The 6,218-nt window shown below is 48.9% G+C and overlaps 1 long non-coding RNA gene across 2 annotated transcripts; it reads right to left on the bottom strand.

Moving 5' to 3' along the window:
* Positions 1-1,148: 1,148 nt before the first annotated feature.
* Positions 1,149-6,005, bottom strand: LOC102774791. Of its 2 annotated transcripts, none has more exons than XR_001514876.1 (3): positions 5,925-6,005; positions 1,405-1,446; positions 1,149-1,236 (listed from the first exon to the last, which is right to left on the bottom strand). It is a non-coding gene; the product is annotated as an uncharacterized LOC102774791 (long non-coding RNA). The 2 variants fall into 2 exon arrangements; XR_435964.1 differs by lacking the exon at positions 5,925-6,005 and adding an exon at positions 4,568-4,654.
* Positions 6,006-6,218: the final 213 nt, after the last annotated feature.

Below are 6,218 nucleotides of genomic sequence, written 5' to 3'. Positions count from 1 at the left end.
CTGGGGGGTAGGGGAGGCCAGGGGATGGTCAAGAGCGGGAGAAAAAAAGGAGACATATGGAATACTCTTTGTAATACTTTAAGTAATAAACAATAATAAAAAAAATTACATTTTAGATCACACGCCACTGATGGAGTAAAACTACCAGGCAAAGAGGATTCCTCCTGCTTCTCACAGGTGCTCCAAGGTGGGCAGTGGAGGGGTGTGTTCAGGTAGGTGGGGGTGGGAGCCTCAGCTCTAATCCTGTGATCAATCAGTATCAGCTCTCCCCCCTCCAGGCTGGTCTCAGGGGCCACCGCTCCTAGTGGGCACCTCTGACCCCACCCTCGCCCACTCCTTAACAAGAGGTCATCTTATTTATCCTCAGGAATCCACCAGCTCCAGCCTCCCTCAGGGACCTGAGAGACTGCTCAGGACCTGCAGGCTTCTGATCTGTCCTCTCCTCCTATGCTACAACAGGAACAAGTTTTATCTTCCCCTGGGGGATGATTTGGTTGCCTAGAAAATGCAGTGTTGAATTGGGTGGTTCGAGGGGGTGTTTTTTCCTTTTCTTGACTAACTCATTGAGGGGAAAAATAAACCTGGGTTTAGATGGAGTGATCCCAGAGCACTGCATCTGTGTATCTGTGGGCTAGGATGTGAGAGGGTGTGGGAAATAACAAAGCGGGCCTCTGCAGGGGTATCTGATATCATCAGAAGAAGTTCCTGCCTGACAGTCACACCTGGTACATTGGTATTTATCATTGCGAGCACAGGTCAGGGACCCCGCACAGCTGACGCGGGTGGCAGTTCTCTGGAGGGGAAAGTTTTCACCAGGAACTAGCAGGGTCGAGGTACGGGGGACAAGAAATTCCCACCTCCCGTGGGCTGTCCTGGCCTCATTGGAGACATTGCATGAGTTGCAGAGGATGGGAGGCAGGGAGCGGCCTGAGGAGAGAGCCAGGAAGGAGGCCCTCCCACAGACTCCTGATTGAGGGGACTCCCCTTGGCCCCTCTTGGGGGCTCAGGGACACTCATCAATCCCCTTTGAGGTTCTTGATTCTTGTGGAGCTTAACTCAGCTTGGAGGCGCCTCCCTCCATTCTAGATCATAAGCAGGAACCAGCTAGAGAGGAGGAAGATGACTACCTGGGCAGATCTCATCAGCTTCTGAGGTCATGGTGTCAGCAGTGGGATCTCAGAGTTTCCCCTTCAGCTCACCAGCCTGTGTCCAGCTGGAAGGAGGTGTTGCTTCACCCTTCGGGAAGAGAGAACAAGTTGTGGGGTTGAAGGTGAGCCAGCGAGGGGCTCCGTCTCTGATGTTTCTTTCAGGGAAGGAAGGCTGCAAGTGCCAAGATGGACTCAATCCACTGTGTTTCCCTGTCTGGTGGGCTCTGCCAGCTGCTAGTTAAGAGAAGGTACTCACCTCACTCCAGCCCACTCCAAGCCAAGTGACAGTCCCCTTGTCCTGTGGAGGCAGAAGGAGAAAACCATCAGACAAGGAAACAGACAGCCAAGGAGTCATAAACCAAGAAGCAATAAATCCAGGAAGCAATAAAATATGAAAGATGGGAAGGAAAGATGGGAGGAATGTTTTGGAAATGACTTGAGGTTGGGGACATTTGTATTGAATATTCACTACAGCTAATATTGATGGTGTGTCTACCACAGGCTCCTTACGAGTTTCCCCAACAAATACTCTCACACATTTCACGGGGTGGGCTTCTCTCACACATTTCACGTGGTGGGCGCCATGATGGCTCCCACTGGGGCGTGGAGGAAACCATGACAAAGTCTAGGTTTTCACCTGAACTCGGGTTAGCCCAAGTCTCACAGTAGTGCTAGGGCTAGGACTCCAGCCCAAGTCTTCCTGATCCCAATCCTGTGTTTGTGAGGACTAAGCTCGACTCTCTTTTATATGCAAAATCGTTTATTAATGTGTCTGTGCTACTTGCAAACGACTCTTCTCATTCCCAAATGATGTCTTGCACCCTATGCCAAGTCTCTGTGTTGATCAATTCCTGGGGCTGTAGCTTCCCAAGCCTGCACTCCTCTTCCTTCTTCAATACCCTCATTCCCTAAGGCCCTGGGGTCCTGCAGCCCTGACCCAGCCCTGCAGCCCTGCTGTGGGCTGCACAGCCCTCCTGATGATGCCCGGTCCTCTCTGCTGCCCATGATCACCGGTGGACCTTAGCTTGTTTCTAGTTCTTTATGAAAATAGTGCAGAAACATTCTTCAGGCATAAAAGTTCATCTGCATTTGAGATTGCCTCACTTAAGGTATTTAATAAATAGAATGATTGGGACAGAGGGTTTCACCATATAAAAATTCTCTTAAGGCTAGAGCCACACTGTAATGAAAACAAATTGCACCAATTTGCATTTATGCTTACAGGAAATGATGTGTTCCTCTTTTCCATCTTCATAGTACTTTTTAAACACACACACAGTTTTTTTTTAATTATTTAATTATGCTAAAAAATGCACAACATATAATTTACCACTGTAACCATATTTAAGGGTACAGTTCAATAGTGTTAAATTATATTGACACTGTTGTGCAACCAGCCTCCATAGCTCTCTTCATCCTATAAAACAGAACTCAGTGCCCACTAAGCAATAACTCCCTCTCCCCCCTCCCAGCCCCTGGAAACTGCCTCTCTACTTCCCATCTCTACGGATTCACGGGCTTCATTTAAGTGGGATCACACAATGTTTATCGTCCTGAGACGGCTTTATTTCACTTAGCACAGTGTCCTCAAGGGTCATGCCTGTTGGAACAGGGGCCAGAATGCCCTTCCTTTTTAAGGCTGTAATTTTTTTAAAGGCTTTTTGGGAAAGTTTATTTGAGCCAAACTGCATGAGATCTAAAATGCTCTGGAGAATAACAGTGTCTCAGCATCTTCTCTGCATTTGAAATGAAGGAGGGCATGTAAGGAAGGTTACATGAAGTTGGGAGAAAGCAGGTGGGGATTGGATTTCAGGACAGTCAACAGGAGTGTGGTCTCTTCTTTAAAAAAAACAACACAAAAAAACAAAAAACAAAAACCCAGAAATGTTTATATTGACTTTACAGAGAGGAAGGGAGGGGCAGAGATTATAGAAACATTGATGAGAGGGAAGCATCCAGTGGCTGCTCCCTACATGCCCTCTGCTGGGTTTTGAGCCCACAGCCCGAGCTAGAGCCCTGACTACAAATCGAATTGGTGACCTTTTCATTCACGGGCCAACATTCAACCACTGAGCCACACTGGCCAGGCCAGATTGTGCTCTTGAGAGTGGTTATTTCAAAGGTGAGTTCACCTACAAGCACAGAAACAATGGACAGGGCTTGCTTAAGGAAAACAAACCTTTTACTAAGAAGCATATGCCTGGGATGTGACCCTCCAACCATGACCTACCCAGGTAGGAATTTATGATCGCATCACCCTGTAGGTTTCTTTGCATAGAACCCTTTTTTCATCCATGGTCCCCTTTTTGATCATAAGTCAATTTGAAGGATGCACGAATGGCCAACCATTTGGTTGGATAGTGTGGTCTCACAGCACTTGGAGGGCTCTTTCCTAGGAAATGTCAGTGTGCACCTTATATCAGTGATCATTGGGATGGGGCCATACTGTAATCATGGGCTCTGTGCTGAGGCCAAATTTTCTCAAAATGGGATGGGCAGGCAAAGGGAAGGAAGTGACGTCTTATGGCTGTCATTTTGAGAAAACACTCTGGCCCTGGCTAGACAATCGATGTTTCTCTGTCTGTCTCTCTCCATCTCAAATCAATAATAATAAACATACTCTGGATCATTTCTGTTCTATGAACTATCATGATGGAAACAGACCTTACCATGGAGAGGATTCTCTCAGTTCTGTCTGGACTATCTTGCCTTGGAGTCCAGGGAAGAAAGGAAATGCTGATTGTCTGTAGGCGTTATTTTAAGAAGCAAAACAGCATTTATCAGCTACCCTCCTGAGACCTGCCTGACACAGAGAGCCAGGGACGTGCTGGTGTATTAACAGCTGATACTAAGGTGGCTCACCTGTGTGTCTTTGCTCTGCCTCGGAATGCTCTAAGACTTTACAAATAATGACTCACATTCTTCTAGTAACCATTGAACTGTGTACCATCTGTATCTGTAAACACAGGGCCAGCTCTATTGTGTGCTGCCCCCTCCTGACCCCGGGCACCCTCTGTCCTCCTGGCACTGATGGCTCAAGCCTTGGTGTGTCCCATGGCGGGGACACAAAAGAACCAGCCACTCACCCGCACAGCAAACCCGTTTCACTCTCAACTGAGTCAAGCCATTTGGTTTTCTTGTTGATCTTGATGCAAAAACTGTGACACAGATTTCATACAAATTTCCCCCTGATTTAATGTACGTCTGGCAGTTCTATCAGCTTTCTGAAAGTTCCATTTATTTCCTCCTGTCTCCTTCCTGCAGCCATCACATTTTTATCGGAGGAGAAAGAGGAAGAGAGGAACGTGAAAAACTGATTCTCATGCCTGGCCTTGAGCAGGACATCCCAAAGCTGCCCCTCCCCCAGGTCTGGGGCTCAGGCCCAGCTCTGTCCAGCCCCTCCCACTCCTGCTCACTACCTGCTGCCAGGCTCTTTGCTTCCTGCACCAGAGGCTCCTTGAAGGCTGTAGGTACCATTACATCTGTCCTGCAGTAGGAAGAGGACACAGATGCAGATGAAGAAGAGAAGGAAGAAGAAACAAAAAGCTTCTACAGCCCTGGCTGGTATGGCTCAGTGGGTGTGGCATCAGCCTGTGCACTGAAGGGTGGAGGGTTTGATTCTCGGTCAAGGGCATGGACCTGGGTTGCAGGGTACATCCTCGAACCAGGTCAGGGCACAGGGCAGATATGGGAGGTAACAACTGATGCATCTCTCAAACATCAATGTTTGCCTCCCTCTCCCTCTTCCTCCCTCCCTCCCTTCCACTCTCTCTAAAAATCAATGGAGAAAAATATCCTCTGTTGAGGTTTTTAAAACAAACAAACAAACACAAAAGCTTCCTCCAAAATCAATCAATCCCACAGAAATCAATGTAAAACCAAAAGGAGAACTATACACTTGGGGGAAGAAATGTTAAAATTCATGTTGAGTTGCAGAAACATAGCTAATCAAGACACAAATCCCAGAAGCCATAAAGGGAAACTTTGATCAATTTGACTTCTTAACAAATAAAGCCTGCGGCTGGAGGCTGAGGAGGGATGTGGTGTGAATAAGGCAGCAGCTCCCAGGTGTGTCTCTGCTGGACAGACACAGGGATCTGGGCTCAGTCTCCTCCAGCTCAGACCCCCAGGACCACCTCCTACGTCTCCCATCCCCCACGGCTATGAGCGAGGCCGGCCAAGAGCAGGGAGGCAGAGCCCGCCCACCTCCTGCTCAGGGTCTCAATGTGTCACCCAGGCCAGTCATTCCCCTCTCAGGGCCTCAGTTTCCCACAAGGCCCGGCACTAAGCGGAAAGGGTGTGTGAAACAAGGTCACGATTTGAAATCTGAAAGGAAACCCTTTGTCCCATCAGCCTCAGCAGCAGCCTCTGAAGGCAGCTTCCGGGCATCCAGGCCACAAGCAACAAAGGCTCTTACTCACCTACCGTCCCCACCTCCTGTGCCTCCTCCACATCCCCCCACATCCCCCTTACTTTGGGGTCACTGACTCATGTCTCAGGGAGTCCAGGTCTGAGCTGAAAGGTGGATGTGAACCCACCTGAGCAGTGTCCCCCTTCCTCTCCACTGTTTAGGGGCACTGGGGTAGGGAGGAACGTCAGACAAAACTAGGTTCCAATCCGGGTTCTGTCACTGCTACATGTGCCTTGGGCCCATTACCACCACCCTTCCCCCGCCCCCAGCTTCGGTTTCCCTCATCTATACAATAGTGACAAGATCCTTGTCTTAGAAAGTGTGAGGATGGGGAGACTGGAGGCGCTCCTACCCTCCCAACTTACCAAGATTCTCCCTCTGGAAGATTTAAAACAAAACCCACTTGCTCTTAGCTGTGCACATCCCCTCGGCAGCTGTGTCTGCACAAACACTTTCTGGGTCTAAGATACTTGGAAAGGAAAACTGAAAGCACAGGCTCAAGTTCTGAGAAACTCAGGGTCAACCACATTACCCAAACTGCACCGCTCCAGGTGAGCCCCGCCCTGCCTGCTGACGCCTTAGGCCAGTGGTTCTCAACCTTGGCTGCACATTAGAATCACCTGGGAATCTTTTTGAAATCCCGATTTCCGGGCCTCATG

The sequence above is a fragment of the Myotis davidii genome, unplaced genomic scaffold (genome assembly GCF_000327345.1).
Source record: "Myotis davidii unplaced genomic scaffold, ASM32734v1 scaffold4964, whole genome shotgun sequence".
NCBI lineage: Eukaryota > Metazoa > Chordata > Mammalia > Chiroptera > Vespertilionidae > Myotis > Myotis davidii.
This window is presented reverse-complemented; position numbering and strand designations above follow the sequence as displayed.